This window comes from Rhinopithecus roxellana, chromosome 9 (assembly GCF_007565055.1).
Source record: "Rhinopithecus roxellana isolate Shanxi Qingling chromosome 9, ASM756505v1, whole genome shotgun sequence".
NCBI lineage: Eukaryota > Metazoa > Chordata > Mammalia > Primates > Cercopithecidae > Rhinopithecus > Rhinopithecus roxellana.
This window is the reverse complement of record NC_044557.1, coordinates 47,816,929-47,841,882: the sequence shown is the minus strand read 5'-3', so window position 1 is coordinate 47,841,882 and position 24,954 is coordinate 47,816,929.

Sequence of the window (24,954 nt, the reverse complement as noted above, 5' to 3'; positions counted from 1 at the left end):
TCAGCATTCTGACAATAATCATGCATCAAGTATTTATCATATACCTATCGGGTTAGAAAATCTCAGTGGAAATAAGTGCCCAGTACTGGGGTTGATGGCCTTCCTTTATTCCACTGAAGTCAATATATGGCCTTAACATTTATAGCTAGTATCTTTTGTTTGGTAAACAAGTTAGCTCGAAAAACAAGAGTGCACTTCTGTTAGTAATTTGGATACTCTTCAATATGAAGATTACTGCCATTCACTTTTCAGACTTGAGACCCATGAGACTATCTTCTATTTATTTGTTATTTAAGAAGCATTCAATTACAGTACATATGCCAGCTGACTAAATGTGAGACTAAGGTGTTTTCTCTGGTTTTAGTTATCTTACCCTTTTTTATATAATAAAGGATATATTAAAATAATTTTTTATTTTGATACAGTATAACATAAAAACTTACCATTTTAAAGTGTATAGTTCAGTGGCAGTAAGTACATTCACATTGTTGTTCAACCATCACATACCCATTTGAAACACTTCCATCTCCCTACATGGAAACTCTGTACCCATTAAACGCTTATCTGCCTGTTCTTCTCTCCCACTAGCTCCTGGCAACTACCATTCAACTTTTTATCTCTATGCGTTTGACTTCTCTAAATACCTCATTTAAATAGAATCATACAATATTTGTCCTTTTGTGACTGGTTTATTTCACTTAGCATGTCCTTAAGATTCATCCATGTTGTAACATAGGTCAAAATTTTACTTTTACAATGCTGAATAATATTCCATTTTATATGTATGCCACATTTTCTTGACTTATCCATCGATGGACACTTGGTTTGCTTCTACCTTTTAGTGATTATGCACAATGTTATTATGAATATGGGTGTACAAATATGGGTTAGGATCCCTGCTTTCAATTCTTTGAGTATATACCCAGAAGTAGAATTTCCGAATCATATGATAATTCTATAATAGTGTAAATTTTTTAAGGAACTGTTGTTTTCCACATGGGCTATACCATTTTTCATTCTCACTAGAAAGGCTTGAGTGTTCCAATTTCTCTATATCCTTGCCAATGCATGTTATTTTCATTTTTTATAACAGCCATATAATGGATGTGAAGTAATATAGAATAATTTTAAATATGATTTTATTCATTTTATTGTTAACAAATATAAAGCAATGAAACCCAAAGTAAGTAGATATATGCACATACAAAATAAGGCGATTATTATTTAGGCAACTAAAAGTAGAAATATGAATTAAAAAGGCTCACCCATCCCACAATTGCATAGGGCAGGTGAGAAGCTGCTTCTGTACAATGAAGTTCAATCAGTATAAAATATTTGGGGTTAATTTAAGACATTTCTATTACTACTGTGTAATGATATCACATCCAAGTTTCTATTTGTCACTAAAAGAAAATAGAATAGTGATGGCTGAGAGCACAGAATTTAGAAGTAATTAGATTGAGAATGAGCTTGTGTTTGGTAATTTCTACATGTAGGTTTAACCATACCTTCTATCTCACATGCCCTTTTATAATATGATTTTGATCTCCTTTTATCAAGTGGCAACCTCTTTCCTCTGCTCAGTACAGTTGCTACAGCTGATAAAAGACTCTTTGAGTAAAATATGGCCCTGGAGTAAATAATTCATTCATTTTAGTTGCTATAAGGCCCTGTGTTAACACTTAAGAAAAATATACAAAATATGTGATGATTTCTGGTAGACTGTCTAAAATAGATATAGGACTTTTTTTTTTTTCTTCTTTTTTTGAGACGGAATCTCACTCTGTCTCACCTAGGCTGGGGTGCAGTGGCACGATCTTGGCTCACTGCAGCCTCCGCCTCCCAGGTTCAAGTGATTCTCCTGTCTCAGCCTCCCGAGTAGCTGGGACTACAGGCGTGTGCCACTACACCTGGCTAATTTTGTATTTTTAGTAGAGATGGGGTTTCGCCATATTGGCCAGGATGAGCTCAAACTCCTGTCCGCAGGTGATCTACCCACCTCAGCCTCCCAAAATACTAGGATTACAGGCGTGAGCCACCATGCCTGACCTGAACTAGATGTAAGACTTCTAAGAATCATAGTGGTGTTTTCCCACAGTATTCTTAGACAAAATAGAGACAGTTTTGTCTTATAAAACCTTGAGAGACATCATTTGGGGAGCATGAAGTGAGCGCCAATAAGACTTTTTTTTTTTTGAGATGGAGTCTCGCTCTGTCACCCAGGCTAGAGTGCTGTGGCCGGATCTCAGGGGACAAAGAATGTTCAAAATGCAAAGGGCTTCCACCTTCTAAGGACAACAAGAAATCTGAGAGAGTTACTCAGCTGCAAATGTCACCTATTTCTTTGAGAACAGGAAAGATGACTGAAATGAAGTCAAGATCTCTGAAGAAATAAATGGACTGTGAAGCCACTGTTAGGAACCAGAACTGTACCTCCCTCAAGTAACATTCCGTGCACTTAAAGTAGGGGGACCTGGCCACAAGCGTCCAGCTGGATTCAGAATTGCCATGGACTAGTGAGGAATAACTGCTTCCTGCTCTTCTCCTTTTTAAATGCAAATGTCTGTTGCAATTATTTTATCTGTGCTTCCTCAGTGTATTTGGGGTGGTAACAGGCAGGTAATCTAAATTTTATTTCTGAGGACTCTGGATCAAGAGCAACTGAGACTGAGTAGCTACAGCCAAGAAACTTCATCCACATATAGACATAGTTTAATGACATTATGTATTTTGGGGCAATGCTTTAATGATACGAGACTTCTTGGGGAAGGAAAGGTGCATTTTGCATGTGGAAAGCATTAATCCCTCCCATCCTTGCTATGTAAATTTGCTATACCCCTCATTAATAAAGGGGATATACTTCCTCTCCTCTTGAATTTCTCCAGGTCCTGGAACTTGTTTCCATGAATAGAATGCAGAGGAAATGTCACTGTATAATGTTTGCCTATGACGTAACAAATCTTGCAGCTTCCATTTTCACCCTTCCATTTTAATCCAGCTGCCAAATAAAGAAGCTTAAACGAATGAGAAAGAAAGACATGATGTTCAGGCAAACCTCAAATCCAGCTCTCAATGAAGCGAAGCTGCAAGAATGACTTCAGATGACACTATGTGAATCCAAAAGCAGAACCCATTGGCTGAATATGATTAAGTTTTGGAATGGTTTATTTACACAGCAAGAGATAGCTGAAAGAGCTTTATCTGTCTTAATTTTGCTGAGACATAGTAGGGGTGATAGAAACCTGTTTGCTTTTGTTTATGACTTATATTTCCCAATACAAATATTTGTTATTGTCAGACTATACATTTTATGGATAGAATTACAGAGAGAATTGAAAAGCACTCATACTATGACATCACTAATTTTCCTTCTTTTGTTTTTTTAAGAAACAATTTACCAATCCTGTTTTCACCACTACACTGATTATTTTCATAATTTCTTTGGTATAGCATCCACAGTCTTTTCCTTACTAGTATTCTGGACGATTGTCCCATTCACATTACTTAGCTTAGTTCTTTGATTCCAAACAAATTGTTTTATTTTATCAGTATTTGCCATCTGGATGGCCCAAGCACCAAGCAATTCAACTTCCTCAGAGCCAGGCCCAAATATTGTTAGTTTTTTCCTGCTTTTCAACTTATATTTAAAAAACTATAAAAATATATTCTAAAATTATGAATGAATGTTTCATCTTATCATAGTCTCAAATCATACGTTTTCAGTAGCTGTCTATTCCTAAAGAAATGCTTAAAGAATCACAAGATTGGTTGGGCACAGTGGCTCACGCCTGTAATCCCAGCACTTTGCGAGGCTGAGGTGGGTGGATCACTATGTCAAGAAATAGAGACCATACTGGCCAACATGGTGAAATCCCACCTCTACTAAAAATACTAAAAAATTAGCTGGGTGTGGTGGTATGCATCTGTAGTCCCAGCTACTCGGGAGGCTGAGGCAGGAGAGTCGCTTGAATCTGGGAGGCAGAGGTGGCAGTGAGCCGAGATCGCCCCAGTGTACTCCATTCTGGTGACAGAGTGAGACTCAATCTCAAAAAAAAAAAAAAAAAAAAAAAAGGAATCACAGGATTACACCTGAACCAGGACTCTTTAAGATGGAGTAGCATTTCCTAGCCATTTCAAACCCAGTTCTTTAAATAGAAATGCATCAAGCTGGTACTTCAAAATAGAGAAATTGTATTGAATTTAATTGTGTGAAATCTAAAAGACAAATTGCAGGAAATTTAATATAACTATTTAATTAATATATTTGCATCATAATATAAGTTTACTTAGTCAAGATAGAATTAACGTCAATATCCCTTATAATTTGATCACTTATTAATGTATTGCTTATGATAAAAAAGAAACATTAATACATACTGATAATTTCACAGATTAAGTCAAATCTCATCTTAGAAGATCCTTTTTTTTAAACCAATGTTAATTCAATGTCATGAGTATTACTATTTTGGGTTGCTGCATTTTAATTAAAGATTTATAGGATCACCTTAAATAGCTTTAAAACCTATACTAAATTGTAACAATTAAAGCAATAATATGTCAAGTGATAGCAATAAAATGAAGAGTTTTAGATGTTTAAAACCCTATAGATCTTTAAGAATTGAAAGGAGAATAGATTGTTAATTTGGAGAAAATGCTCAGACAAGGTAAATTTTCTAAACTTTGTCTTATTTTATTAATAAGTATTTGACGTTTTTAATAATGATGGATTAATTTGTAAATGCATCACATGATTTCCTAATGCTTTTGCACCTCACATGTTTTGTCCATTTTTATGTGGTAGAAATAATATTAGTCCTAAACACACGACTTGCTGCTTACCAAATGGAATTATATAATTAACATTTTAATTATTATGTATGCCTATTTTAAATATTTTTGATCTTCCTACACAGACTAAGTGTGACTAGAAGAGACTAATTACGATTAGAAGACGAAAATCTCAATGATGTTGCTATATGAGGGGTAATAGTAACTAGAGGAATTTAGAAAAGACGTTAGCCTTTCAAAAGAAAGTAAACAATGAAAACATTGTAGGATAAGAGAAGTTAGCATTTTTTGAAACAGGTGATAATATAAACGAAAATGAAGAGGTGTATATGTTTTGGAAAAACTCTCATACTGTGTTCTTTATTTGCTCTTGCACCAACAGAGCAGTCAACACAGAAGACTTCTGTGATAAAATGTGTATGGGTTTTTCCCCATTAAAAAGCTGTGGATACAGACTACATATTCTCCAATTCAATTCTGATACTATCTACCTGAGAATAGTGTCAAATCACACCGGTTTAGGGCTCAGTCCCCAGGACGTCCCCCTGCCCCAAATATCAGTCACAAGTTTCAAGTATGGGACTCTGGAACTTCTGACCAAACAGCTTCAAATCGGGGTTTCCACCACTTCTACTTTGGGTTTCATTAATTTGTGGAGTACTTCACGGAATTCTGGAAGAATTATTTATGTTTATTGGCTTGTTAAAAGGAATATATGAAGGATACAGATGAAGACTTGCACAGGATGAGGTATGGAGGAAGGAGCACAGAGCTTCCATGCCCTCCCGAGATGCCACCCTCCAGGTACTTCCACATGTTCAGCAAGCTGAAAGCTCTCCATAGCCCTGTTCTCTTGCGTTTTTATAGAGGTTTCATTAAGTAGATATGATTGATTAAATCTTTGGCCATTGGTGATCAACTTGATGGTCAGTCCCTTTCTCCTCTCTGGAGCTTGGGGAGTGGGACTGAAGGTCACAATCCTTTAATCTTGCCTTGGTCTTTCTGGTGAGCTGCCCCATCATAAAACTATCGGTCAATATTAGCATGAAAAACACAGTTTGGAGATTCCAAGGATTTTAGGAGTTGTATGTCAGATGGGGATGAAGACCAAATATACATTTCACAATATCACAGTACCTAAATGAGAGTGCTAAATATACCTATAACATAAAAAGGTAACTAAATATAACTAAACTGAATGCTGGAAGAAAATGCAGTTTTATTTAACATGAAATGGTTTCAGAAAGACAAAGGAGGAAGTTAGAAATGGGAAGGGTAATATTGGCCCTAAAAAGGGTAAAATTTGCCTTCATCATTGGCAAAATAATGATGAAGTTTGAAAATCACCAAAACGAAGAAAATTCTCATTTCTGATGCATGGGTGGAAAGGGCCAAAGAAAGGAGTACACTTCAAATTTGTTTGAGCAATAGTCCTAGTACTTCTTGGAGACCCCCATTAAAATGGATGTATTTTCTTCTAGCATGTAAACATGAAATGATTTTTACTGTATTAGAAAGTATGACTATATTAAATAAACCCAAATAAAATTACTACCAAGAGAATGCATTCAAGGAAAAAAAAAACCTAGCTTTCATCTATGCATGATAAATGGTTCCAATTTTTCTATGAATATTTGCTTGCCTTCTTACTTATTCCCTTTTGCCATCTGCTAGAACATGCTATCAAGAAAGTGGCAGAAGTTGCCAATGCTTAAAACAAAAAATTTAAATTAAAACTTAAAATCAAGAAATTCTTTCCATTAAATGTAATTCCTGTGACTTGAAAAAAAGTGTCATTATTAGATTTATTGACAAAACAAATTAAAGTGTTCTATATATCTTTTACCTTGTGACTGCTACTCGATAATATAATAATTTAAAAAACTTTTATTTTAGGTTTGGGGATATATATGAAGATTTGTTACATAGGTAAACATGTGTCACAGGCGTTTGTTGTACATATTATTTCATCACCCAGGTATTAAGCCCAGTACCCAAAGGTTATCTTTTCTGCTCCTCTCCCTCCTCCAAACCTTCCCTCTCAAGTAGTTTCCAGTGTCTGTTGTTTCCTTCTTTGTGTTCATAAGGTCTTATCATTTAGCTCCCACTTATAAGTTAGAACGTGTTGTATTTGGTTTTCTGTTCTTGTGTTAGTTTGCTAAGGATAATAGCCTCCAGCTTCATCTGTGTTCTCACAAAAGAAAAGATCTCATTCTTTTTTTCAGGCTGGATAGTATCCCATGGTGTATACGTACCACATTTTCATTATCCAATCTGTCAATGATGAGCATTTAGGTTGATTTTGTGTCTTTACTATTGTGAATAGTCCTGCAACGAACATTCACGTGCATGCGTCTTTATGGTAGAATGATTTATGTTACTCTGGGTATATACCCAGTAATGGGATTTTTGGGTTGAATGGCAGCTCTGTTTTTAGCTCTTTGAGGAATCACCATACTGCGTTTCACAACGGTTGAACTAATTTACAGTGTATAAGCTTTCCTTTTTCTCTGCAACCTTGCCAACATCTGTTATTTTTTGACTTTTCAATAATAGTCATTCTGACTGTTGTGAGATGTTGTGGTTTTGATTTGCATTTTGTCCGGAGCCATGAGGCCCGGAATTAGCTGACCTCTGTTGCTTGATCTCTGCAAAGCGGAGAAAAGATGGCACATTTCCGGGTTCTTCATTATAAACTGTTCCCGCGCGTGCTAACCTTTCCCGCGCCGCAAACATTTTTCCCGCCCAGGAAGATATGCAGCCTAGGGCGCAGGCGCGATCCCACGCCCGGGAAAATTACAAACCCACGGTGCGTGAGCAATTGTAATTTGAGTAAACCCAGCCTCCTGTCACCGCCCTGGCCCAACCTCTTCCTCTGCCAGCCTATATAAGGCGTTGCACTGCCACCATTAAACGAGACTTGATCAGGCTATTTGTCTTGTTTCCATTTCTCGTGTTTTCTTGTCTCCTCCATTCCCACTCCCCCTTCCAGGGCCCGTTCGACTGTCCTGCAGGTCGGGACAGCATTTCTCTAATTATCAATCATATTAAACTATTCTTCATATGCTTTTTGGCTGCATGTCTGTCTTCTTTTGAGAAATGGCTGTTCATGTCCTTTTTAATGGGGTTGTTCATTTTTATCTTTTAAATTTGTTTAAGTTCCTTATACAGGCTGGATATTAGACGTTTGTCAGAAACATACTTTGCAAAAAAATTTCTCACATTCTGTAGATTGTCTGTTTACTCTGTTGATAGTTCTTTTGCTGTACAGAAGCTCTTTGGTTTAATTAGATCCATTTTGTCAATTTTTGTTTTTGTTGTGATTGTTTTTGGTACCTTTATTATGAAATCTTTGCCTGTTCCTATGTCAAGAGTGGTATTGCCTAGGTTGTTTTGGGTTTTACACGTAAGTCTTTAATTCATGTTAAGTTGATGTATGTGTATAATGTATGAAAGGAGTCCAGCTTCAATCTTCTGCATATGGCTAGCCAGTTATGCCTGCACCATTTATTGAATAGTGTGTCTTTTCCCCATTGCTTGTTTTTGTCAGCTTTGTTTAAAATCAGATGGTCATTGATGTGCAGCCTTATTTCTGGTCTCTCTATTCTGCTCCTTGGTCTATGTGCCTGTTTTTGTACCAGTGCCATACTGTTTTAGTTACTTTGCCTTTAGTATTGTTTGAAGCTCAGTAACGTGATGCTGAACGCTTTGTTGTTCTTTTTGTTTAGGATTGTCATGGCAATTTGGGCTGCTTTTTGGTTTCATATGAATTTTTAAATAGTTTTGTCTATTTCTATGAAGAATGTTGTTGGTAGTTTTATAGGAATAGCCTTAAATCTGTAAATTGCATTGGGCAGTATAGCCATTTTAAGGATATTGATTCTTCCTATCCAGGAGCATGAGATGTTTTTTCATTTGTGTCTTCTCTAATTTCTTTTAGCAATGTTTTGTAATTCTCATTGTAGAGCTCTTTTACCTCCCTGGTTCGCTGTATTCCTAGGTATTTTATTTTATGAGGCAATTGTTAATAGGATTGCCTGTCTGATTTGGCTCTTGGCTTGGCCATTTTTGGTGTAGAGGAATGCTAGTTATTTTTATACATTTATTTTGTATCCTGCAATTTTGCTGAAGTTGTTTATCAACTGGAGGAGCTTTTGGGCCTAGACTATCGGGTTGTCTTGGTATGAAATCATGTCTTCTGCAAACAGGAATAGTTTGATTTTCTCTCTTTCTACTTGAATACCTTTATTTCTTACTCTTGTCTGATTGCTCTGGCTAAGACTTCCAATGCTATGTTGACTAGAAGAAAAGAGAGAAGGCATCCTTGTCTTGTGTTGGTTTTCAAGGGAAATGCTTCTAGCTTTTGCCTACTCAGTAAAATGTTAACTGTGGGTTTGTCATAGATGGCTTTTATTATTTTGAATTGTCTTCCTTCAAGAACTGTGGTAAATCAAATGGCCAGAATGATGTATATCCTCCAAATGATTGCACTAGTTCTCCAATAAGAGTTCTTAATGAGGCTGAACTGGCTAGAATGACAGAAATAGAATTCAGAATTGGATGGGAACATAGATCCTTGAGATTCAGGAGGACAGCAAGACCCAATCCGTGAAAAATAAGAATTACAATAAAGTGATACAGGAGCTGAAGGATAAAATAGCCAGTATTAAAAAGGGGACTGAATAGCACATTCCAAGAATTTCACAATGCAATCATAACTTTTAATAGTAGAACAAACCAAGCTGAGGAAGGAAGCTCAGAACATTAATACTGGTACTCTTAAATAACACAGTCAGATAAACATAAAGAAGAAAAGAATAAAAAGAAATGAACAGCACCTCCAAGAATTATGGGGTTATGTAGAGGCCAAATCTGTGAATTGCTGGCATCCTTGAAAGGGAGGGAAAGAAAGCAAATAATTTGGAAAACATATTTCAGGACACTGTTTATAAAATCTTACCCAACCTTGCTAGAGAGACCAATAGTCAAATTCAGGAAATGCAGAAAACTTCTGTAATATTTTACACAAGATCGTCCTCAAGACACATCATCATCAGATTTTTCAAGGTCAAAATGAAAGAAAGAATGTTAAAGACAGCTAGAGAGAAAAGGCAAGTTCACCTACAAAGGAACCCCATCAGGCTAACAGCATGCCCCTCAGCTGAAGCCACACATGCCAGAAGAGATTGGAGGCTATATTCAACATTCTTAAAGAAAAGAAATCTTCAACCAAGAGTTTCATATCCAACCAAATTAAGCTTCTTAAGTGAAGGAGAAATAAGATCCTTTTCAGATAAGCAAATGTTAAGGAAATGTATTACCACCAGACCTACCTTACAAAAGATCTTGAATGGAGCCCTAAATATAGAAAGGAAAGATTGCTACTTGATAATATAAGAACACTCTTAAACACACAGACCAGTGTCACTGTAAAGCAACCACACAGTTAACACAATAATCAGCTAACAGCACAATGGCAGGATCAAATCCACACATAACAATACTAAGAATTTCTTAGCACAACAACAATTCAAATTAGTGTTCAACATCTACTCTAAATAGATTTTTATATTAGTTAAAAGATCTTTGACTTTTAATAGATACTATATGGTATTATAAATAAATGAAGCTGAGTTTGCATCCTAGTTCTTCCTAAGTGTTCTTGGACATTATTTAACATTTCTGAGATTCCATTTCTTATCCACACAATTATAACAATACTAAAACTTACATCTTTTGTCTTGGTTACATAAGTTCATGTAGTACTGGCCTATAGTTTGATGTAAACACAATAAATATCAAATTTTTAAAATGTGTTTATTTTTATACGAAAACATACCAAAGTCTCTACCATAACTATGCCTTTCAGAAACTTTTAGAGTTTGAACTGTGTATTAGTCCTTTTTCACACTGCTTTAAAGATACTACCTGAGACTGAGTAATTTATGAATGAAAGAGGTTTAATTGACTCACAGTTCTGCATGACTGTGGAGGCCACAGGAAACTTACAGTCATGGTGGAAGCTGAAGGGGAAGCAAACACGTCTTACACGGAGGCAGGATAGAGAAAGCACAGGGGAAACTGTCACTTTTAAACCATCAGATCTCATGAGAACTCCCTCGATATTAGGAGAACACCATGGGGAAACCCTCCCCCATGATCTAATCACTTCCCTCTACTAGGACCCTCCCTGGACACATGGGAATTACAATTTGAACTGAGATTTGGTTGCGGATACAGAGCCAAACCATATTAACTATTACAAACTCAAAATATCTTCATAGTAGTTTTATTTTGATGAATATTAGGAAACATTCAGACACTTGTATTTTTAAATACCCAGTAAAATTTAATAATCTAGAATCAATAAGCCATTGATGTTAGTCACACATTTAATGGATTAGCAAATATTTATTAGTTTTATTTTGTACCATATGCTAGGTTTAGTCCTGTGATAAAACACATCATTTAATCAGATGCAATTTTCTCAGAAGTTTAGCAACTTAGAAAATTATTTCATTGTAATTGTGTTGTTCCTCTTTGTTAGCACTCATGGTACTATTATTCTGATAGTTCCTCATATCCACATATATTAAATTTACAGGGGAATCTATCTATCATCTACCTATTATAAAATTAAAAAGCTGCATATAATATGATAGATCGTTGAACAGGGTGCAATGAGAACCCAGAGGAGGCCAGGAAGATCACTAAATGGCAATATAAGTTCACTAGAGCAGTGGTTCTACACGTGAGAAACGGCTAGTCTGTGGAAAATATGCATGAGTGCTGAAGTCAGCACTCAGATTAATAAAATAACAATCACTTGTGTGGAGGTTGGGGGCCTGGGCAATAGTATTTTTTTGTATCTCCTAAAGTGATTCTTACATGTGGAGTGAGAACCACTACTCAAGCCAAACTCCCTAATTAGTACATATAAAACACATAGGATATGTTTATTGTGGCATTATTTATAATTGCAACAAATTGAAAATGAGCTAAATATCCACCAATAAGTGTGTGGACAATTCTAGATAAAAATTGTACCCCCCACCGACCCCCAAAATTCTGGAAACTCAAGTGCTTTGATGCAGCTGGAATGTGGTCTGTATGTGGGCAAGGGAGGACGCTAAGGCTGCAAAGATTGGCAGAGACCTACACAAGGTGAAAAATGCTGACCTACTGCTCTTCTCTATATTCCTGGTACATTTTCCTTTCTGTAATAAGTATTTTAAATAACTTATTCACGAAATATGCTAATGCACTGATATGGATGTGAGCCTAACACTTGAATTAATATGTTTACATTTTGCCATAGTGTTTTCAGTATTTGCTAGTTATTAAAGATTAAGCATTAGAGAATTGGATATCTCATGCCCTTTTCTCCATTCTTCCCTTCTACAGGTATTCTGAATTAGATATGTATACTATATATGTATTTTAATCCCTTTATTATATATGTATTCATCCTTACCAAACATTGTTTTGCTTTAACATTTATACAGTAATTTACTTTAAAATTTGCTATTATTTCTTAACATTTCCCAAAGTTGTTCTATGCAAAGTTGGTTCCATGCAGATCAAATTTATTCTTTTTATTTTTTGTTTCAATTTTTTTTCATTATCATTAATGTAAGTAACCCTTTTTTTAAAAAAAATTATTTTTAGTTTTTGTGTGTACAAAGTAGATGCATATATTTATGGGGTACATGAGATGTTTTGATGCAGACACGTACTACGAAATAATCACATCACGGAGAATGGGGTATCCATCCCTTCCAGCATTTATCCTTTGTGCTACAAGCAACCAAATCACACTCTTTTAGTTATTTAAAACCGTATGATTATTATTGAAAATAGTCACCCTGTTGTGTTATTAAATAGTAGGTCTTAATTCTAATAACTTTTTTTGTTCTCATTAACCATCTCTACCTCCCCCCAAGCCCCCACAACACTTCCCAGCCTCTGGTAACCATCCTTCTACTCTCTAAACCCATGAGTTCAATTGTTTTGATTTTTAGATCCTACAAATAAGTGAGAACATGCAATATTTGTCTGTGCCTAACTTATATATATAATTTAACATAACATTATCCAGTTCCATCCATGTTGTTGCAAATGACCGTATCTCATTCTTTTTTATGACTGAATAGTACTCCATTGTGTATAGGTACCAAATTTTCTTTATCCATTCATATGTTGATGGACACTTAGGTTGATTCCATATCTTGGCTATTGTGAAAAGTGTTGCAACAAACATAGGAGTGCAGTTATCTCTTCAATATAATGCTCTCCTTTCTTTTGGGTATATATCCAGGAGTGGGACTGCTAGATTATATGGTAGCTCAATTTTTAGTTTTTTTGAAGAATCTCCAAACTGTTTTCCATAGTGGTTGTACTAATTTACATTCAAACCAACAATGTACAGGGGTTCCCTTTTCTCCACACACTCACCAGCATTTATTGCCTGACTTTTGGATGTAAGCCATTTTAACTGGTGTGAGACATCTCTTTGCAGTTTTGATTTGCATTTCTCTGACGATCAGTGATGTTGAACACCTTTTCATATGCCTGTTTGCCATTTTTATGTCTTCTGTTGAGAAATATCAGTTCAAATTTTTTGCTCATTTTTAATGGTATCATTTGAATTTTTTTTTTTTCCTATAGAGTTGTTTGAGCTCCTTATATATTCTGGTTATTAATCACTTGTCAGATGGATAGTAAATTCATTCTTTTTAAGTGTTGTGTGATTTTTCATCATTTGGACATAAACTCAATGATCAGCAGGACTTGTTTTCCGAGCACCCCTCACAAGACCCTGCTGAACAAAACAGGAGCTAATCTAAACAGGATGTAGCAAATAAATGGGCCAAAACCAGCTAGGAACAAGATGATGACTACTCTCATTGCTCATTATATGTGAATTATAATACATTTGCATAAGGTGCTCTCACCAGTACCATGGAAGTTTATGAATGATGCCATTGATGCAGGACAGGTTTTTGGCTTCACTCACGAAAGAATTCAAGAGTGAGCTGATGGTGGAAAAAAGCAGCTTTACTGAGGCAGTGGCTGTGATGCAGTTCAGTAATTGCTCCTTGAGGAGCAGGGCTAGGCCATATGCAGTGTGCTGGGAGTAGCAGTGTATGGGTAGCTTGCAGTCATATTTATACCCACTTTTAATGACATGCTAATTAAAGGGCAGATCATTTAGAAATAGATAAAAAATGTGGGATAACTTCCCAGTTGTTGCCATGGTAAGGGGAGGTAACTTCAGGGTGTTGCCATGCCATTGGTAAACTGTCATGGTGCTGGTTGCAGTGCCTCATGGTGATGGGCAGTGAGGGTACCTGATGGTTGCCCTTGGGGTGGCTTCCTGGTATCAGCTTTAATCATTCTGGTTTGGAGATGAGTCCTGCCAGTGTCCTACCTCACCATAGCAATCACCTGGAAGTTAGCATACATGGCTCTGGGAGCTCCCCGTCTCGTTTCCAGAAAGTTCATGAATAACCCACCTCTGAATTAGCATATAACTAAGAGTGGATATAAATACAGCTAGTCAGCAGCCCATGGGTGTACTCTCTGCCACTCTGCCTATGGGATAGGCCTGCTCTGTCTATGGAGTAGCCATTTTGCTGTACACTGTTGCCCTAATATACTTTTCCTTCACCGTTGGCTTGCTTTTGAATTCCTTCCTAAGCAAAGACAATAACACTCCAGGGATTAGTCTTAATTTGGGGTTTAGCTGCATTGGGAGTACATTAGTTGTTTTGTTTATATGCTTATCTTTCCAAGCATACATTTTGTGTAGAATCACTGTTCTAGGATATAGATGTTATAGTAGACTAGACATATCATAGGACATGTAGTCTTCTATTTTATTTAATATTGCACATTCTCTTCGAAGTAGATTGATAGTGCTGGAAACAATATACCAAGCTTGATGTTTCCTTTCATATGAAGAGACAATTACAGAATTGACTTGTTTTCCACCTTCGCTCTTGCTCCTCCTCTGGGGAAATGGAAAGGATTATTTGGTGACTTTGGAATGAGGAACTGGGCATTCATAGCTCTCCCATCTTCTTCTTTTAATTCTCTTAGGACTTTTCCTGAATGTGTTCTTTCCTGATTACTCTTCGCTATGTGAGAGGCTAAGTAAAGGCACTGAAGAGAAAGCCTGCAGTTTACTTTCACTGGCTGTGGCTGACTGGTGAGTCTGCTTCATCCTGGGATTCAGTACTAGGAAGCACAATACAGTCATGCATTTAAGTTACGATCTCCAAATTAGACTTCAGTAGTAAGCACAAGATTTTGATCTTCTTTCCCTGATGACTTTATGTATCTTACTTAGTTCAATAATTAGATGAAGAAATGAATGTTATTATTGCCGAAATTCCAACTTGGCCGTACCTATTTCTATTCCTCAACACCCCCACACTTTACACTACTTCTGAGTTCCGAACATTCTTGTTTGGGTACAGAAGCAGTTTTACCATGAAGTTAATGAAAGTTAAGATACATACAGGCATCTTCATCTCAAATGGCTCCCACCCAAATCCTTGTTCTCACACTTTAGAGATCTGTAAAATTTTCAAAAGTAACATATTTACATATTCTTTTTCATGAAGAGAATGCTCAAATTTAGAAGTTTCAGCTTCAGAACTAATAAGACTTTCATTAACATCTTATCATATTAATATACTTCCTATTTTTCCAATATTGGTTTGAAGTGATACATTCATGGTGGTGGTGTGGTGGTGGTTTTGCAACTCCTTGTTTTCTAGGGAGATTAAATATTTTCTCAAATATTCATTGACAATTTAGATTTTCTCTTCTATGAATTTCTTGTTCATAACCTATGAACAATTTATTTTCTTTTTTTAAGATTTGGTTGTCAGAGTTAGAGTTTATAAAATTTTGATGCTAGTTCTTTATTACTTTTAACTATTGCAATTATCTTTTACAATCTAAGGCTTACCTTTTATCTTTCTTTATGGAATCAAATTTATCAGTGTTTCCCTTTATCATATTTAGTCTTACTTTAGAAATCCTTCCATAAGTCAGTATCATAATATTATCCTAAATTTACTTAAAGTAAAGGTTTATATTAAAGAATAACATACACAAAGCAGTGTGAATCTTGATGGATTTTCACAAGGTGAACATGCATCTTTTACTATCATCCAGATCAAGAAATAGAATATTGTCATTACTCCAGAATTACACCAAAAGCTCTCCTTCTCACTATTGTTTTCAATGTTATCTACCATTCTAGTTTTTAGTCTAATAGATTAATGTTGTCAGCTTTTGAACTTTTTATAAAGGGAATTTATTCAGTAAGTATTTTTATGTGACTGTGCCTGAATTATTTTACTCAACATTAGTTTTGTAAGACTTATCTTTTTATTTGTAGCATCAGTTTATTTATTTAATCACTCTATAGTGTTACGTGTTAGAATGTCCCACAGTGTATTTGTTTTTTCTACTTCTAATGTAGATTTGGCTCTTACCAGTTTCTGAGTATTATGAGTAAGGATGCTGTGAATATGACTTAGAAAGTTTTTTGATACACATATGCACACAGTTTTCATGGTATATACCAAAAGTAGAATTGGTAGGTCATAGGGCATGCTCCTGTTTAGTGTTGGTCGAGACTATCAAGCAGCTTTCCAAAATAATCATACCAATTTATACTTCCATTAGCAGGGCATAATAGTTCCATAATGGATCATCGCATTAGCAGGGATAAAGTTTATCTTGACTAAAATTTGCTATTTTCTACCTTTTAACGTTTAACTATTATGTTGGATATTTACTGGTATGCTATTTGGGTTTTAATTTGCATTTCTAGATGATATATAAAATGGATCACATTTTAATAAGTTTTTAATCTTTGTTGTAACTTTCTTGATTATGATTTTGGTCTGTTTTCGAAATTGAATTGGCTCTCTTTCTCTTACTGATTTGCAGGGGTTCTTTATGTTTTCTGGATACAAGCTTTTTTTAGATCATACACACTTTTCAATACCTTTTTTCACTATTGGGCTTGATTTCTCATTTACCTTTTTGCATCTTTTGTTGTTTTTCTTTGCTTTTTGAGTACATATATGTGTGTATGTGTGTGTGTATAACATATATATATCATATACACATATATACACATATATACACACACACACACACACACACACATGATATGAACAACAAGCCCTCATTTTGTTTCTGCACACCTACACCTGGAATCAACTTTTATTTCACACTATGTTTTTAGAAATGTATAGAAAAATACTTGGAAGATATGGTGCTTTCCTGTGGGCAGAGAGAAGATTTGTTTTCTAACCAGGATAAGAATATATTTAATGTCTCCTTCTCGGGGACAGTTTGGCTACATTTACTGGCAGCCTTTTTATAAGATTGAGGATTTTCTGAACTTGGGTTCTATCCCTATAATGCATCCTACTGCGTGTACAGGCTTCACATGATGAGATATGTTGTTTGGTAGGAAGTGAGAATCGGGAAGTGGTACAAGTGATATTCTGTCAACTGTGATTATTTGAGTAATAAATTGTCCGTTTGACTTTGGCCCAATAAGTTCATGCCTTCTGTTCAGTATTGTTACAGCTTTATTTTTTACTTTATATTTTTACTTTATATATTTTGAGACCACTGTATTTAATATTTTCATATTTTGGATGGAATAACTTCTGAGTTGTTTGACTCCTTTATCATTTCAAAATGCCCTCATCTCTTATCATGCTTGTCATTTTATTGTCTATTTCTTCTAATATTAGTATCAGCGCATAGTTGAATTTTATTTTTCTAATCAAAATCATTTTTATTTATTTGAAATCAGGGTATTTATTTTGTTCATGTTGAACACAGTTATTAATAAATTTCTATTTAAATTTATCATCTTGCTCTTTGTCTTTTGTTTGAAATCCTTTTTTTCCTACTTGTCTTTCTTTTTGGCTTATTAAATTTTGAATTATGTCTTTATTTCACAAATACAATCTGACAATTTTTATCTTTCAGTTGGTACATTTAATACAGTTCTTAATCAATTTGTGTTTAAATCTGCCATCTTATTATTTGCACTGTTTTTCCACCTGCTTTATATTTCCTGTTTTATCCTTTTTTTTTTTTTTTTTTTTTTACATATTTGGATTAAGTAAGACTATTAATATGCATCTTTATTTTTATTTTATTTTATTTTTTTAAGACAGAGTCTCACTCTGTCATCTAGGCTGCAGGGCAGTGGCGCGATCTCAGCTCCCTGTGACCTCTGTCTCCCAGGTTCATTCTCCTGCCTCGGCCTCTGGAGTAGCTGGGATTACAGGCATGCCACCACAACAGGCTAATTTTTGTATTTTCTGTAGAGATGGGATTTCTCCATCTTGGCCAGTCTGGTCTCAAACTCCTGGCCTCAAGTGATGTGCCTGCTTTGGCCTCCCAAATTGCTGGGATTACAGGTATGAGCCACCATGCATGGCCTTAATATTCATCTTCTTATCTGTCATATTGTTAAAATAATGTTTGAGTGTTTACATGAGAAATTACTATATGCATTATGGATTTATTAATGTTTCATTTAATGTTTTTAATATTCCCTTGACAATGTAAGGACTTTAAAAACACTTTAATACCTTTTTTCACCTTCACTTTCTTTTCATGTGGTTTTCAGTTCATTATACACAATGTTTAAATGCACACAGTTATTAATATTGTCGTTAAATACAATCAATATTCATTTAGATTTATCTATATATATTCATATATTTAATCTTAGTTTTTATTTCTATCTGAATTTCCAGACTTCCATAAGAGATTTTTTTTATTACTTTAAGTATTTTTATTAATGTGGATCCATTAGTGATCAATTTTCCTCATATTCATGTATCTGAAATGGCCTTTATGTTATCTTCACTTGTGAAGTGCATTTTCTCCTGTTATCAGTTTTATGAAAATTCGGTTTCATTATCTGACTTAATCATTTCTATAGAAAAGTCAACTGTCAGTTCTACTACTTGTAGGTAATGGATCTATGTTTTTCTTCCTTCCCACTTTTTAATATTTTTTAAAACTTTGGTATCCTATAATGTCCCTAGGAGGTGTTTCTTTCTACTTATTTTGCATGTGATTCTTCATATTTTTTGAATCTGTGTTTAATGTCTTTGAAATTTTGGAAGATTATCTTTTATTTTCCTTCAAATATTACTTATGAACTCTTTTCTTTCCATTTGCTCCTGAGACTCTATTTTTAAAGGTGATGTTAAGCATTTTTTAGCACATCCCATATGTTTCTTAAGCATGTTAGTGTAGTTTACGTCCTTTTTCCCCTCCTCTCTTTCTAGGCTTGAATCTGGATCTACTGAACTATTTTCCACCTCATTAGTCTTTTTTTCTTTTTTGAAGAGAACACAGGCTGTCTCATCTGCTGTTAAACTCTTCTATTGGTTTCTTGGCTTTAGTTATTATATCTTACAGATCTGAAAATTCCATTTGTGTTCCTTTTTCATATTCCCATTCTTTGCTGAATTTCTATCATTTCTCCATTTAATTCAACATGTTAAATACTGTTATTATAAAGGATAGATCTGATATTCCATTATCTGGATCTCCTTTGGTTTTATTTCTATTATCAGTTTTCTCTCTTTTTCCACTTCATCCTCAGTCCCCTGTTGAGTCTTCTATAAGACCAACTGAAAAACAAGAGTATTTAACAAGGTCCTCCTCCTAAAGATCCTGAGCTCTTCTTTTTGTCTTAAGTGTGGGACTGGCAACTGTGCTCAGCTTTTCAGCCATAGCTAAGACAAAGGCAAATGTCCATACTAAGGTCCATGATTGAGGTCATTCAGTGACAGTTTTTATTTTCTGAAAGGAATGTTTTATTTACAGTTTGTTTTCATTTCTTTGGGAGACCCATCTTAAATCTAGAGTTCCTTGTTAGAATGCCTCCACATCGATGGGTCCTGAACTCTAACTTTTGTTTTTTCAGCTTCTGTAAGTTGCTTGCAAGGGCAGCTCAGATTCTCAGATGCTTATGCTGCCACTTGCATCGGGAAAATGCCTCTGCAAAAGGTAGAGAAAAGGAATCATAAATGCTGGTCTGTCATAAATCTGTATTTCCCTTCTCTTTAGGATCTTGGTATTTCCGGACTTGGCTACGTTGGTGCTCTCTGATACCTTCAAGTATATAAATGAAACCCTAGTTTTCCATATTTTTGATGGCAAGTTTGATCAGATTAGAACTTTCCACCTAGACTTTCAATTCAACAAGCACCAATTTATTGAATAGTTCATTTTTTTCAGACTGGTATAATGCCTCTGCTGATGTATATCAAGTTTTCATTAAAGTGCGGGTTTGTATGTTTTCTTTATTCAGTTTCATTGGTTTAATGATTTTTTTTTTTTTTTTTTTTTTTTTTTTTTTTTTTTTTTTTTTTGAGACAGATTCTCACACTGTCTCCCAGGCTGGAGTGCCAGTGTCAGGATCTCGGCTCACTGCAACCTCCGCCTCCCGGGTTCAAGCGATTATCCTGCCTCAGCCTCCCAAATAGCTGGGATTACGGGTACCCGCCACCATACCTGGCTAATTTTTTGTATTTTTAGTAGAGATGGGGTTTCACTATGTTGGCCAGGCTGGTCCCGAACTGCTGACCTCATGATCTGCCCACCTCGGCCTCCCAAAGTGTTGGAATTACAAGCGTGAGCCATTGCACCTGGCCTCATTGGTCTATTTATCTTATCCACATTTGAAATACTCTTACTTTTTCTTGAAATATAATAGCAGAAATTTTTGTTCTTAAAAATATCCTGGCTATTATTGGTTCTGAGTCATTTAAATTTCAGGTAGATCTTTTCAAATTTTATGAAAAACACTGAGTTTTTTAGATTGTAATGAATTAATAGAATAACTTTGATAGAACCTAAGATGTAATATTTTCATCTATAATTATTGTACAAAATTCACCATTTTAAGTCAGTGAATTTAAACAATTATATTAATGAGTGTCATGCTTATTTTTAGCTAGATTTATTATTAAGCAACATTATATTTTATTATAAATGATATTTTAGTAAAGTTTACTTTTTGGAATTTTATAGACTTCTAGAAAAAATGAGAAGATATAATTGAGTACAGCATACTCAATTTCTTATATTATTAATATACTATATTAGTGTGGTCCATCTGTTAGCATTCATAAGCCAATATTCATACATTATTATTAACAAATGTTGATATTCTATTGAGATTTGCTCAGTTTTTACCTTTTTTTTTTTTTTTTTCTGTTCCAGGATCCCATCCAAGGTAGCACATAACATTTTAGCACTCAGATTTCTCGCAGCTCCTTTTGAATGTGACAGTTTCTCAGACTTTGTTTTTCACCAACTTGATGGTTTTGAGTATTGGACAGGCACTTAATTTGGGATGATTTGGTGTTTTTCTCGTGGTTAGGCTAGGGCCACAGGTTTTTAGAAAGAATATCACAGAAGTGAAGCACCCATGGTATAGCATAGAAATACATGTTATTTACTTGACTTATCAATTATAAGTTTCACTTTGATTGCCTGGCCAATGTAGTAGTTTTCATGTTTCTCCACAATTTTATTTTGCATATTCTACTCTTTGAAAGTAAGCCACTAAGCATAGTCAACACTCCATTATGTGTGTCCTTGTGTGTGTGTGTGTGTGTGTGTGTGTGTGTGTGTGTGTGTGTGTGTGTGTCCCATTGTATTAATTCATTCATCAGTTGGACATTTGGGCTCCTTCAACTTGTGTGTGTGTGTGTGACAGGGTCTTACTCTATTTTCCAGGCTGGGGTGCTGTGGCATAGTCATAGCTCACTGCAACTTCAGATTCCTGGGCTGAAACTATGCTCCTGCCTCAGCTTCTTGAGTAGCTGGAACTGCAAGTGCGTGCCACCAGTCCTAATTTTTAGTTTTTTTAAAAATTAGAAGCAAGTCTCACTATGTTGCCCCAGCTGGTCTCAAATTCCTGGGCTCAAGCAATTCTCCTGCTTTGGCTTCTCAAAGTGCTCGGATTACAAGTGTGAGTCACCACACCTGGCCTGTTTCCATGTCTTGACTATTATAAACAATGCTTCTATGTACATTTGTGTGCAAATTTGTAATTTCTCTTGGGTAAATACTGAGTATAAATGCTGATTCATGTAGTAACTGTGAAGTTACAGTTTTGAGGAACTGACAGACACTTTTCCAAAGTTGGTTGTATCATTTTACATTTCTATGAGAATTGTATGAATTTTCAAATTCTGCCATATCATTTCAACATTGGTTATTATGTCTATTTGATTACAACACTCCTAGTGGGTGTTATATCTCATTGTGGTTTTCATTTGCAATCATCTTATGATTAATGTTATTGAACATGTTTTTACATGATTATGGGACATTTGTATATCTTCTTTGGAGAAATGTCTACTGAGATTCTTTGCCCATTTTTTGTTGGGTTATTTATCTTTTTGTTTATTGAATTGAAATAATTATATATATATTACATAGACGTAAGTTTCTTACTGGAAATAAGGATTTGCAAGCATTCTTCCAATTTTTAGATTCTCTTTTCATTTTCTTATCTTTTGAAGCAATACATTTTCAATGTTAAAGAAGTCCAATTTACCTAATTTTTAATTTTGTCCTTTATGCTTTTGGTGCCATATCTAAGAAGATTTTGCCTTACACAAGGACATAAAAATTTACAACTACTATATTTTTTTCTAAGGCTTTTATAGATTTAGCTGTTACAGTTAGGTCTATAATTCATTTTCAGTTAATTTTTGTGTATAGCATGAGGAAGGTGTCCAATTTTATTATTTTGCATGCAGATATCCTGTTATGTCACACTACTTATTGAAAAAATTATTTTTTCTGATTTGTCTTGTCACCCTTGTCAGAATTCAACTGACCATTACCTAAGAGTTTATTTCTGAACTCCCAGTTCTATTCCATTGATATGTATCTTTAGGCCAGTATATCACACATTCTTTTTCTTTTTTTTTGAGTTAAGGTCTTTCTCTGTTTCATAGGCTGCAGTGCAGTGGTATGGTCATAGCTCACTGTAACCTCAAACTCCTGAGCTTCAGCAATGCTCTCACCTCAGCTTTCTGAATAGCCAGTCATGTGAACCACCTTGCTTGGCTAATACTTTAATTTTTTGTAGAGATGAGGTCTCATTATGTTGCCCAGGATGGTCTCAAACTCTTGAGCTCAAGAGCTCAGTTCTGTCTTGGCCTCCGAAAACTCTGGGATTACAAGCTTGAGCCACTGTACCTGGCAACATACAATTTTGATTACTGTAGCTTTATTATAACTTTTGAAGTTGAGAGTTTAAATCTTCACTTTTTTAAGTATAATTTTAGCTCCTTAAGCATTGTTTTGCATTTCCGTAACAGCATGAAGATCAACTTGTCAATTTCTGAAACAAAGCCTGCTGGGATTTTGATAAAGAGTGCATTTACTTTGTAGATCAATTTGAGGAATATTGCTAACTTTACATTATTAAGTTTCTTGATCCATGAACGTGACTTCTTTTAGCATTATTTATCTTCTCATACTTTTTTCGGTAATGTCTTGTAGTTTTCAGCGTATGTGCTTTGCATACTCTGATTTAATTTATGTTAAATTTATTCTTAAGTATTTCTATGTAAATGTAAATAGAATTAACCCTTGATTTTATTTTTAATTATCCATCCATAGTGTATAGAAATACAATTGATTTTGTACATTGATATTGTATCCTGCATCTTTGACACATTTGTTTATTGGTTATGAAACAATTTTAGTCGATCTTTAGAATACCTCATATACAAGATTATGTCATGTGGAAATAGAGATAGCTTTATTTAACTTCAATCTGCAAAGGCATTATTAGTCTCATTGTGAAGTAGAGAAAAAAATGAGAATTACAAAACTCATATGAGTATTAGTAAGCAGCACAACTGAATTTGGATTCATCTATTTGACTCCAGAGTCTTTCTTCTGTATGGATATCTAGCATAATGCCAAGATGAATTTCTGTAATATTTTAAATCTACAAAAATAATTTTGTCCTTAAAAAAGATACATTGATTCTCCACTATATGCTCCTGTTTCAATCATTCATAATTTGATTAAAGATACAACATCTTTATGATGCTAAGAGTGGGGAGTACTCATCAGTTACTACCATTTGTCATACCACTTAGAATTTGATTCATGCAGTTACCATTAAATTATTTAGTTCACATAGTCTTCTATCCCACTGGTAGGCACATTTTTCTCTTACCCCCTCCTCCATCCTCCTCTTTTTTCCTCCTCTTTCCCCTCTTTATCTTGTTTTCAATGTTGACGTTGTAGTGGATCTGAGATCTTCCTTGACAAAATAAAGTATAGTAAAGCACACAATAAATCATTCAGCCGCCACATTTTGAAGCAAATTTATAAATGGAAATGTGTAACAACCAGCTATTGGTTGAAAGTCATAAAACCTCATACTCATTAGTATCATTTCTAAAAACAAACAAGTAGAAAATAGCCAGTGTTAGGTACAATGTAGAGAAGCTGGAGTCCTTACACATTGTTGGTAGGAATGTCAAGTTGTGCAGCCACTATGGAAAACAATAAGACGATTCCTCACAAATTTAAAAATAGAATTACTGTATAATGAATATACATCAATTCTGCCTCTCTGTATATCCCAAAAGAGATGAAAGCATCACGAAGATATTTGTACACTTACAGACATAGCAGCATTATTCACAACAGTCAAAAGGTGTAAGCAACTCAAGTGTCCATCAAAGCATAACTGGATAAACAGAAAATGGTATGTATATTAACGAAACATTATCAAGCCTTAAAAAGGAGGACATTTCAACACATGCTGTAACATGGATGAAACTTGAGGACGTACGTTAAACTCAGTCGCAAAAAATACTGTATGATTCCATTTATGTGAAGTACCTAAAATAACCTAATTAATAGAGACAGAAAGTAGAAAGGTGATTGCCAGAACCTGGGAGAAGAAGCAAATGGGGAATTGTTGATTAAAAGGTAAAAATGTCAAATTTGCAAGACAAAAAGAGTTCTGGAGATTGTATGTATAGCAATGTGAATGTATGTAATACTACTCAACAGTAAACTTAAATATGGTTAAGATTGTAGCTTTTA